This window comes from Narcine bancroftii, chromosome 4 (genome assembly GCF_036971445.1).
Source record: "Narcine bancroftii isolate sNarBan1 chromosome 4, sNarBan1.hap1, whole genome shotgun sequence".
In the NCBI taxonomy this organism is placed as follows: domain Eukaryota; kingdom Metazoa; phylum Chordata; class Chondrichthyes; order Torpediniformes; family Narcinidae; genus Narcine; species Narcine bancroftii.
In genome coordinates, this window is record NC_091472.1 from 65996185 (window position 1) to 66009366 (window position 13182).

Genomic DNA, 13182 nt, shown 5'->3' on the forward strand with positions numbered 1-13182 from the left:
GATAAAAGCTCCAGCAGTCAGTGAAAGGCTGTCAAAGTGAACAGCCTGCTGAATACCCCATTTTAAGATGGGGTTTGAGCTCTGAATTCAGCCTATTTGAAATCTCTGTAGTGGCTGGGTTGTTGTGTTTCTTCTGAAATGGGGAAAAGAATAACTATTTGCAGTAACCTGGAAGAAGGCACATTTCTTTGGAAAGACACTTTAGTTTTTGATTGAACGAAATCAGTTTGGGTGTCTAATGATCAACGAACATCTCTCTGCACCTACCAAATAAGTTCCTGACTGGTAACAACTTAAGTTAAGGCATCAGAGCCTGTTGAATGTAATAACTGTTTAATTCTGTGCACAATACTGAATACTGCCTGATACCAGTGAACTTGGAGAAATGAACAGTAAATGACTGGACAGTGAAAAAGAACCATGCACACACACACACACGCACACACACACACACACACACACACACACACACACACACACACACACACACACACACACACACACACACACACAGACAGAATTTGGAGGGGGTTAAGTTTAGTAACTTAATAGTGATGAGTTAAATATTGATCTTATACTGTATTAAGAAAATAAAACCAATTTTGTTTAAGTTGCCATTGTCTTGGTGAATTTTTGTTGCTGCAGGTTTTTGAGTCCTTGGGGTTCATAACAGTGCTTATATAACAGTGACTGTACTTCCAAATTACTTCATTGGCTATAAAGGCCTTTTAATCATTCTTAGATAATGTGGTGTATTCATGCAAGTTTTTAATTTGACAACCACAATGTCATAGTTGATGGAACTGGACGGTTAAATCTGTTTTCATCCTTGTGAGATAATTTTATAGAAAACTTGATACCCATCATTTATTGATATTCATGAGGCACATTGAAGCAAGTCCCTATGGTGGATCTCAAATCTGTGGAAGTTGATATGTTTGTCATTGTAAATGTGTTTTACGTAAGATAGTCGAACAATGTTAAACGCGTATATCGCATTGGAAACCATTTTTGTCTCCAGGCTTTTGACCTCTGGATCATATAAATGCATTTACTAAGTTTCCCATATAGATAACTCAAGCTTCATAATTATAGAGCTTGTCAAATGCTGCATATCTTCAAATTCAATTAAATTTTGTACAGGAATTACTATTTCTGAAGCGAGTGTTTCAAACACAGCTTAAAAATATTTGTCATGTATTAGGAAATGGTATTTATTTAACTCTATAATCAGCCTTAAACTAATCTAGGTCTTAAATGGACACTTTGATAGCACACAACATTGATCATTGTTCATCTTAGTGATACTAATGCAGAAGATGCATGTTTATGAGCCTGAAAATCCTTAAAAGTTAGAGAAATATTTACATCCGGTACAGCATGGATGGCAGTCTCTTCAATCTGAGGCGCCTGCAAGCTCACACCAAGACACAAGAGCAACTTGTCCGTGAACTACTCTTTGTAGACGATGCCGCTTTAGTTGACCATTCAGAGCCAGCTCTTCAGCGCTTGACGTCCTGTTTTGCGTAAACTGCCAAAATGTTTGGCCTGGAAGTCAGCCTGAAGAAAACTGAAGTCCTCCATCAGCCAGCTCCCCACCATGACTACCAGCCCCCCCACATCTCCATCGGGCACACAAAACTCAAAACGGTCAACCAGTTTACCTATCTCGGCTGCACCATTTCATCGGATGCAAGGATCGACAACGAGATAGACAACAGACTCACCAAGCAAATAGCGCCTTTGGAAGACAACACAAAAGAATCTGGAAAAACAACCAACCGAAAAACCTCACAAAGATTAGCGTATACAGAGCCGTTGTTATACCCACACTCCTGTTCGGCTCCGAATCATGGGTCCTCTACCGGCATCACCTACGGCTCCTAGAACGCTTCCACCAGCGTTGTCTCCGCTCCATCCTCAACATTCATTGGAGCGACTTCATCCCTAACACCGAAGTACTCGAGATGGCAGAGGCCGACAGCATCGAATCCACGCTGCTGAAGATCCAACTGCGCTGGGTAGGTCACGTCTCCAGAATGGAGGACCATCGCCTTCCCAAGATCGTGTTATATGGCGAGCTCTCCACTGGCCACTGTGACAGAGGTGCACCAAAGAAGAGGTACAAGGACTGCCTAAAGAAATCTCTTGGTGAAGAAGATGGCGACAAAAAAAGAAAAATCAAAATCAACGGTAAGAAGAGAGGAAGAGAAGACAACGGAGGAAGAAAGAGAAGGCCTTACCTGTCCGAAGAGGCCCGATGTGGAGAGAGAAGCCTGCTTCCTCAGGTCAGTAGAAATAGGACTACAAAAATGGCTCGCAGAGCCGAGTAAAAGTGCGCAACCGCGCATGCGCGACTCCTCGCGCATGCGCGATGCACATGAAAAAAAAACACACCGACGGGAGGGGGGACCAGCTGGGGAGTCGATCTCCACAGTCGGCAACGACAGCTGCAGAACACCTGCAGCAAGAAGAGACCACAGAAAACAATGAAAACAAGAAAGAAGAGAAGAAAAGGGCAACAAAGGAACAACAGATGGCCAACCCAGAGGAAGAAGAAGAGGAAGAATACAGTGAAATAGATGAAGGGAAAGGCAAGGTAAATGATATACTTGTTAGAGGATACATGGAGTCATTTAAAGAATGGCAAACGCAGGAATTCAATGATTTAAGAAGAAGAATAAACAACACAGAAGAGAAAGTGAATAAAATAGATATGACCTTAACAGAAATGGGAAAGAAAATGGACAAGATGGAAGAGCGGGCAGTAGCAGCAGAAATGGAGGTAGAAGACTTAAAAAAGAAATTGGAGGAATCTAATAAAAAAACTAAAGAGACGCAAGAACTACTAGCTCAAAAAATAGATATAATGGAAAATTATAACAGAAGAAATAACATAAAGATAGTGGGCCTTAAGGAAGATGAAGAAGGCAAGAATATGAGGGAGTTTATAAAAGAGTGGATCCCTAAGACTCTAGGATGTCCAGAACTACAGCAAGAAATGGAAATAGAAAGGGCACATAGAGCATTGGCCTCTAAACCACAACCACAACAAAAACCAAGATCTATTTTAGTAAAATTCCTAAGATATACTACAAGAGAAAAGGTACTGGAGAAGACAATGGAAAAAGTAAGAGAGGGCAACAAACCACTGGAGTATAAAGGGCAAAAAATCTTCATTTATCCAGATATAAGTTTTGAACTCCGAAAGAAGAGAAAAGAGTTCAATACAGCAAAGGCGATTTTATGGAAGAAAGGGTATAAATTTATACTAAAGCATCCAGCGGTATTGAAAATATTTATTCCAGGTCAACAAAACAGACTATTCTCGGGTCCAGAGGAAGCACGAAAATTTGCAGAACAATTACAAAAATAGACTGAGGGATGAAGACGGGTAATGAGAGTAAAAATGATCACGATTGATATGTATGCGGGTAAAGAGGTATAAGAGTGAATAGAGACAATGTGCATACGTGAATGTATCTGTACTTAGAGGAAAATATAGATAGTATAGACAAGAATTAATAAGGGAAGGTAATGGAATAGAGAGAATAAGGAGGGAATTAAAAGAGTGACCTTTGTGACATATGAAAAGTGAAATCTTTTCTGGGGGGGGCTGGGTGGGGGGAAATAGCGGTCACTGCAAAATCAGTTGACGCTTGCGAGTGGATTCGCAAATCCAAATGGAGATGGGAGATGTGGTTGTCTGACAAGGGATAAAGGACAACTCAGGAGGGGAAGGGGAGATTGGGGATAAAGAAGATAGAAATAGGAGAATAAGGAAAATGTTGGATGTTGTAGGAATGTTGTCTTATAAAGAGTTGAAAATAAGAAAACAGAAATGGAAAAGGAGGAAAGGTAATGATGGAAAAACGGAAAGAGAAGATAAACAAAATATAAAATGGCTACGCTGAACTGTATGACTTTAAATATTAATGGAATACATAATCAAATTAAAAGGAAGAAACTACTAAATTTACTGAAAAAGGAAAAAATTGATATAGCATTTGTCGAAGAAACACACTTAACTGAATTGGAGCACAAGAAATTAAAGAGAGATTGGGTAGGACATGTAACAGCAGCATCGTATAATTCAAAAGCAAGAGGAGTGGCTATATTAATTAGTAAAAAGGTGCCATTTAAAATAGAAGAGGAAATAATAGATCCAGCAGGGAGATATGTTATGATAAAATGTCAGATATATTCGGAGTTTTGGAATCTACTTAATATATATTCACCTAACGAAGAAGATCAAAAGTTTATGCAAGATATCTTTTTGAAGGTAGCTAATACGCAAGGGAACATACTAATAGGAGGGGATTTCAACCTGAATTTGGATCCAAATATGGATAAAACGGGGAAAAAAATTAACAGGAAGAACAAAGTAACCAAATTTATAATTAAATCAATGCAAGAAATGCAACTTTTGGATATATGGAGGAAACAAAACCAAAAAGAAAAGGAATACTCATACTACTCGGCTAGACATAAAACATACTCAAGAATAGACCTATTTTTGTTATCAGCCAGTATGCAGGATAGAGTAAGAAAAACAGAATATAAAGCGAGAATGCTATCGGACCATTCACCCTTAATATTGACAGTAAAGCTAGAGGACATCCCTCCAAGAATGTATAGATGGAGATTAAACCCCATGCCACTTAAAAGACAGGATTTTAGGGAATTTATTGAAAAACAATTAAAAATGTATTTTGAAGTAAATACGGAATCAGTGGAAGATAAGTTTACACTATGGGACGCAATGAAAGCATTCATTAGAGGGCAAATAATAAGTTATGTAACCAAGATGAAGAAGGACTATAATCAGGAAACAGAGCAGTTGGAAAGGGAAATAGTAAACATAGAAAAAAAATTAGCAATGAAGGAAGATACAACTAAAAGAAGAGAATTGGCGGATAAAAAAATAAAATATGAAACATTACAAACATATAAGGTAGAGAAGAATATAATGAAGACAAAACAGAAATATTATGAACTAGGTGAAAAAACGCACAAAATCCTAGCATGGCAGCTTAAGACAGAGCAAGCTAAGAAAATGGTATTGGCATCAAGGAAAAAAGACAAACAAATTACATATAATCCAAAAGAAATTAAGGAAAACTTTAGAGAATTCTATGAACAATTATACCGAACTGAAAACGAAGGGAAAGAAGGGAAAATAGATGAATTTTTGACTAAAATTGAATTACCAAAACTACAAATAGAGGAACAAAATAAATTAACAGAACCATTTGGAACAGTAGAAATACAAGAGATAATAAAAAAATTACCAAATAATAAGACACCAGGAGAGGATGGATTTCCAATAGAATTCTACAAAGCATTTAAAGACTTATTAATACCGCCCCTCCTGGATGTAATCAACCAGATTGATGAGACACAAAACTTACCAGATTCATGTAAAACAGCAATAATTACAGTAATACTAAAACAAGGGAAAGATCCACTCTCACCAGCGTCATATAGACCAATATCTTTGCTAAACACAGATTATAAGATAATAGCTAAACTATTAGCAAACAGATTAGCAGAACAGGTACCGAAAATGGTAAATCTAGACCAAACTGGATTTATCAAAAAAAGACGCACAACAGACAATATTTGTAAATTTATTAACTTAATTCATGCAGTAGAAGGGAATAAAGCACCTACAGTAGCAGTTGCTTTAGACGCAGAGAAGGCCTTCGACAGAGTAGAATGGGATTATTTGTTCAAAGTATTGCAAAAATTCAGTTTACCGGAGAAGTATATTAATTGGATTAAAGCATTATATAAGGGACCGTTAGCGAAAGTGACAGTAAATGGACATGTATCAAAGCAATTTAACTTAAGCAGGTCAACGCGGCAGGGATGCCCACTATCACCTTTATTATTTGCGCTAGCTATAGAACCACTAGCAGAATTGATAAGAATAGATAATAATATAAAAGGAATAAAAATAAAAGACAGGGAATATAAAATCAGCCTATTTGCGGATGATGTTATAGTGTACTTAACAGAACCAGAACTATCAATAAAAGAATTATATAAGAAATTGAAGGAATATGGAGAAGTGTCGGGTTACAAGATAAACGTAAATAAAAGTGAATCAATGCCTATGAATAATGCGGATTTCTCAAAATTTAAGAAGGAATCTCCATTCAGATGGCAAATGCAGGCAATAAGATACCTAGGTGTACAAATAAACAAAAATCTAGGCCAATTATATAAACTCAATTACAATCCACTAATGAAAAAATTACAGGACGATTTAGAGCATTGGAAAGATCTACCACTAACACTGATAGGAAGGATAAACTGTATTAAAATGAACATTTTTCCAAGGATACTATACTTATTTCAGGCATTGCCAATACAACTGACAGAAAAATCCTTCAAAGAATTAAAGAAAATAATAAGGAAATTTTTATGGAGAGGGGGGAAACCGAGGATAGCACTAGATAAATTAACAGAATGGTATAAACAAGGAGGCCTACAATTGCCAAACTTCAAAAATTATTATAGAGCCGCACAATTAAGATACCTATCAGATTTTTATCAAACAAGGGAAAAACCAGACTGGACGAGATTAGAATTAGATAAAATAGGGGAAAAGATACCTGAACACATATATAAATGGGACGAAAAATTGGTACAACATAGAACTTCTCCAGTATTACATCATCTCCTCAATATTTGGAAGAAGATTCATGTAGAAAGAAATAAAATAAATTATCAATTACCAAAACTAATATTGACGCAAAATAAGCTACTCCCTTTTACAATAGACAACCTTTCCTTTAGAAAATGGGAAAAAAAAGGGATTAAAAGAATAGAAAATTGTTTTTCAGGAAGTAGATTCTTATCCTTTGAACAAATGAGAGATAAGTACAATATAACTGGAGATACAGCGCTGGCATATTACCAACTGAGATCCTACTTGAAAGATAAATTAGGAAGCAATTTGAGTTTACCAGAGGGAAGTAACCTTGAATATGTGATTACAGATACAATGTTAATCAAAAGATTTATAACAAATATGTATATTAAACTGCAAGAAAAGGAGAATGAGGAAGCAAATGGTAAAACTAAACAAAAATGGGAACAAGATTTAAATATAAAGATAAAAAAGGAAACATGGGAGAAATTATGTTCTGGAACGATGAGAAATACAATAAATACGAGGCTACGTATGATACAATATAATTGGTTACACAGACTATACATTACACCGCAAAAGTTAAATAAATGGGACCCAACAGTATCTGATAGATGTTTTCGATGTAAAAAAGAAATGGGAACAACAATTCATGCAATCTGGACATGTGAGAGAGTAGAAAAATTTTGGGACGATCTCAATCAGATATTAAATAAAATAACAGAAAACAATATACCAAAGAATCCAGAGATATTTCTCCTAAGTAACATAACAAACAAAGAATTTGGAATTGATTTGGAGGATGCACAAAAAAGATTTGTTAAGATAGCCCTAGCCGTAGCAAAAAAATGTATTATGTCAACCTGGAAATTGGAAGATAATTTGAAAATACAACAATGGTATATAGAAATGAATAAATGTATTCCATTAGAAAAAATAACATATAGTTTAAGAAATAATATTGAAATATTCGAACAAGTATGGGAGCCTTACATTAAATACAATAGCGAAAACCTACCGGGGACAAACATTACCTAAGTTGATGGAAGGAGAAGGAAAGGAAAGAATGGACTCAGTAGAATTTCTGGTGTATTTTTATTGAATGACAACATTGTCTGACTGGCTTAATGCAACCTAGATTGTATACCTAAAATGGATGAGAGGTGGGGGGTGGGGGAGTGGCTTGGGAGGAGGGAGGGGGGGAGAAAAAGTCACTGTATATGTGTGAAAAAGAAAAAGTGTATATCATGGCTAATGTGATTTATGGTGTGAAAAATAAAAAAAATTTAAAAAAAAGAAATCTCTTGGTGCCTGCCACATTGACCACCGCCAGTGGGCTGATATCGCTTCAAACCGTGCATCTTGGCGCCTCACAGTTCCGCGGGCAGCAACCTCCTTTGAAGAAGACCACAGAGGCCACCTCACTGACAAAAGACAAAGGAGGAAAAACTCAACACCCAACCCCAACCAACCAATTTTCCCTTGCAACCGCTGCAACTGTGTCTGCCTGTCCCGCATTGGACTTGTCAGCCACAAATGAGCCTGCAGCTGACATGGACATTACCCCTCCATAAATCTTCGTCCACGAAGCCAAGCCAAAGAAAGAAAAGATGTGGGGAGGAAATTTCAGAAGTTAGTGTTTGGGTACTTCAAAGTAGGGTTAGCTGTAGTTGGATTACTAATGCTGAGAATGCACAGAAAACTAAAAGTTTAGGAATGCAGAGACAAAATTGTGACATTGTAGCCAAAGTATTCAGAATCAAGGACTTGATGTTGGCTTATTTTGAATGCTGAACAATTATATCTTGATTGGGTGAGACTGGAGTAGTTATATTGGTGAGAATGATGGAATACATAATTCTCTATTAATTCTTGAGCTGTGAACATCACTGACAAAGCAAGTATTTGTTTTCATTTCTGAGCTTGTGGATTTTGGTTGACTGCCACTTTTGTTAACTAAAATGTATGGGTTCAAACATGGATGGATCTTCTGAGATGTTAAATTATGAATAGTTACAACGCAAATAACCAAAGACGATTTGATAGTTATTAAACCTTTCTCCTTGAAACTATTGTAATAATTTAAAGGATATCTTGGAATAAATACCCTAACCAGCGTGGGTAATTTCAATTCTTAATAATCTTGCATAAATAACTCTGCTGGAAGCTTCAAAGTTCCTTTTTTTCAAAAAAAAAGAAATGTGATATAACATTTTATTTTAATTTAATTTCGATATACAGCATGTTACAAGCTCAAATACATCTATATGTCCAATTAACATCCTAACCTCATACATCTTTTGAAAGTGGGAGGAAATAAAGGATCTGGAGGAAACCAACTCAGTCACAAACTCATTACAGATAGCAGCGGATTCAAACAGGTTGGTGGCATAGGAATATTTTATCACCTCTATATTTTCATATTGCATCACCACTATGCTTTTGCCTCATTGGATGATCACATTCATGTCAAAAACGAATGAAACAGCCATCGGAAGGCCATCAGGACAGATTGAGAACAGGATATCAGGTTATGTTGCCTGAAGTGCAATCTTCACTCATAGGCTGCTGCACTTTGCAGGAACAGAAGTCCTTGTGGATTTTGAGAATCATGCAGTTTCCAAACAATAACTGTGATAATGGGAATAGTGTATGGGCATTTTCAAAGTTTGTTCATTGGATTCTGTGTGAGGATTATACATTTGTACTCCTTCTCAGGTGTTAATGTACAGTATATGTTCCAGTGAAAATAATGCTCAAATGATATTCCATTTATTTGCATATTATTGAAGTGTAATCAAACCAAATAATTTTATAAGCATAGTACCTTCGTCAATTGTAAAGATAAAGTTCTATTATTTTCATTTAATACTACATTTTAGAATGTAACATACATGAAATTCTTTAACTTTATCCACCATAAGGAAGTTTATGAGTCGCCACTTTGTCCAGTGCCCCTCACAGAAATGAGGCCCCAGTAAGGAACAAACTTGCAACCCCTGGTTTACAAGACCAGTGCTCTAACCACTGAGGTATCAGATCCTCTAATTTAAACAAAAAGTTATTGATAACTCAAAGATTGTACTGCAGAAAAATAAAATGTACAACATTTTTTTAGATATCTCCTTGACAATATCATCAGTTGTAGGAATCAAAGCAGACTTTTTCAATATAAATTATAGAAAAGTGTAAAAACATATGAAATTGATATAGGCAACAAGGAACATGAGAGGTACTTCATGAGTATAAGAAATGCAAGAAAAAACTTGACAATGAAATCAGTAAGCTAAAAGAAGGCATGACGATTCTCTTGGAGTCAGTGAAGGAAAATCCCAAGGGCATCTATAGATAAAGAGTAAAATGATAGCAAAAGACAAAATTGATATTGGAACCCAGAGTGGGTATTTCTGCATGGAGTCAAAAGAAGTGGAAATATTAAATAGTTTTTTTGTAAAATGTATTTATTTAAGAGATGGACAAAAAGTCTATAGCAATGAGGCTAAACAGTGAAGGTATGGGATGTAATGATTACAGAGGAGGTGGGGTTTGCAGTCTTGAAGCAAATAAAGGTGGATAAATTGTTAGGGCCTGACAGAATATTTCCTTGTGAGCCTTGTACAGAAGTTGCAGGGACCCAAGCAGAGGTATTTAAAACATGTTTAGCCATGGGTAAGGTGCTAGATGATTAGAGGATAGTAAATGTTGATCCACTGTTTTTTTTAAAAAAGGCTCCAAAAATAATCTGGAAAATGAGAGGCTGCTTTGCTTGACATCAATGGGTAAGTAATTGTAAAATATTTCAAGAGACTGGATTATCTAAGTATTGGATAGGCAGGGACTGATTAGAAATAGTCAGCATGGCTTTGTGCATGATAAGTCATGTCTAATCAATCTTGTACAGAGTTTTTTTGAGAAGGTTACCAAGAAAGTTGATGAATAAAAATTAGTGGATGTTATCTACATGGAATTTAGTAAGGAATTTAACAAGATCCCATGTGGAAGGTTGGTCAGAATGGTTCAGTTGCTCAGTAGACAGGATGAGGTAGTAAACTGGATTAGGCATTGGCTTTGTGGGAGAAGCCAGAAAGTGACAATAGAGGATTTCCTCTTTGACTGGAAGCCTGTGACAAGTGGTGTGCCTCAGGGATCAGTGCTGGGTCCTTTGTTGTTTGTTATCTCTGTCAATTATCTAGTTGAGAATATGGTAAATTGGATCATCAAATTTGGAGATGATACTAAAATTGGAGATGCAGTGGACTGCAAGGAAGGCTTTCAAGCTTGTGGTGGAATCTGGACTAGCTGAAAAAATGGGTTGCAAAATGGCAGATGAAATTTAATGCGGATAAGTGTGAGATGTTGCACTTTGGTAGGACTTGTACAGTAAATGGTTGGACACTGTGGAGTGCGGTAGAACAAAGGGATTTTGGAATACAGAGATATAATTCCTTGAAAGTGGCATCATGAATAGATAGGGTCATAAAGTGAACTTTTAACACATTGATCTTCATAATCAAAGTATTAAGTACAGGATTTGGAATATTATGTTGAAGACGTTGGTGAGGCCAAATTTGGAGTGTTGTGTGCAGATTTGGTTATCTACCTACCAGGAAGATATCAATAACATTGAATGAGTGTAGGGAAGATTTATAAGGATGTTGCTGGATCTTGAGGAACTGAGTTGCAGGGAAAGTTTAAATATGTTAGGTCTCTTCCCTAGAGCATTGGAGAATAAAAGGAGATTTGATGGAGATGTACAATATTAAAGATAAATGCAAATGGGCTTTTCCACTGAGGTAGATGAGACAAAAGAGAGGACATGGGCTCAGGGTGAAAGGTGAAATGTTTAAGAGGAACATTAGAGGGATCTTCATTCAGAGGGCAATGGGAGTGTGGAATGAGGTGCCAACAGAAGTGATGTGGGTTTGATTTTAACATTTAAGAGAAATTTGGGTAGGTACATGGATTGGTGAAATTTGTGGGATATAGACCATGTGTATGATGATGGAATAAGGTGAAAAATAGTTTGGCACAGACTAAATGAGCCAAAAGACCTATTTCTGCACTGTAGTGCTGGTTAGACATGGAAGGGGGGCAACTAAATTTTGGTAAGAGCTTCCACAGACCATCTCTACCAACAGTGTCAAACTCAAGCTATAAGCACCATCAGGAATAACTTCAATGTGGATGACTATCTCACTTCTGCAGCTACAGTAAAAGAAGTAATATTTCTTTAACATGAGTTAATAGCGATTTGTTTGAAAGGAAGCTTTCAACTTACCAAATGGACAAGTAACAGTCACCAGATATTGACAGCCATATCTGAAAGAGAGAGGGCAAAATAAATGAAGAATGTGGACTTAGATCATGATAATCTTCCTGTTGAGAGGGTGTTGGGTGCACAATGGTGTGTTCAGTGTGACATCTTTAAATTCAAAATCATTTTGGAAGGACTGACCTCACAAAAAGGGGGATTCTATCAACATTCAGTTAAATAGATTATCCTCTATGAATATTGGTACTCATTGTCTTGACTGCCAAGAAGATCCTGCAAGATTTATGTAGGAAGAAGATTGGTTGGGATGATGAGATACCTGAATCCATTGTACAAAAATGGATGTATTGGATCTTTGTAAGCTGGAAGACTTCAAGGTTGACAGATGCTTCAAACCCACAATTTTTGGAACTGCAACATTTGCTCAATTGCATCATTTTGTTGATGCATGAGAAGATGGTGGTAGAACTGTTAGTTACCAATTACTGCATGATAACAAGGATTAGGTATATTTTGGATTTGCAATTAGAAAGTCCAGAGTGGCTCCTTTGAAACCAGTCACTATCCCATGAATGGAGTTGATGGCCACTACCATGGTGAGCAGAATGAACACAATGTTGAAAAATGCAGATCAAACTAACAGACTCCATATTTTGGACTGATAGCACTTATGTGCTCAAATACATCAAGAATAAAACCATAAGTTTTCAAACTTTCATAGCAAACAGAATTACTGAAATTCATGAAGTCTCACATCCAATACAGTGGCGATATTTTGACAATCCTGCCGATGTGGCTTCCCAAGGTTTGAATGTCAAATCTTTTCTGAAAAATGAAATGTGAGTGTCAGGACCTTGATTTCTTCTACAACTTCAAAAGGAGTGGCCTCAAAATCCTGATAAATTAAAACAAATTTTACCAGAAGACCCTGAAATTAAAATTAAGACTGCAAATGCTGTTCAGATAATGTCTGAACAAATGGATACAGTTACCCACTTACTCCATTACTTCTCATCCTGGAATAGTTTGAAAGGGGCAACAGTATGGATGCTTAATTTTAAAGATGGTCTTTGAATCATAGCAGAGAGACAGGTAATCTTGAGACTCAAGAAAAAGGACCTCACAATTAAAGAATTGGTTAATGCTGAGATGGAAATAATTTGCTTTTGCCAGAGGAAGAAATTTGCAGATGAAATTTCAGGTCTGAAAAGGGGAATGAATGTCACGGGCTATTCAGTGCCTCGAAATTCCT

At 36.6% G+C, this 13182-nt stretch overlaps 1 long non-coding RNA gene across 2 annotated transcripts in view; it reads right to left on the reverse strand.

The window, feature by feature from the left end:
• Positions 1 to 12007, reverse strand: part of LOC138760647 (uncharacterized) — a 123303-nt gene extending 111296 nt beyond the window's left edge. For both annotated transcript variants that reach the window (XR_011355770.1, XR_011355771.1), the window contains exon 1: positions 11937 to 12007. This is a non-coding gene — a long non-coding RNA (uncharacterized lncRNA). The remainder of the gene's footprint in view (positions 1 to 11936) is intronic.
• Positions 12008 to 13182: the final 1175 nt, after the last annotated feature.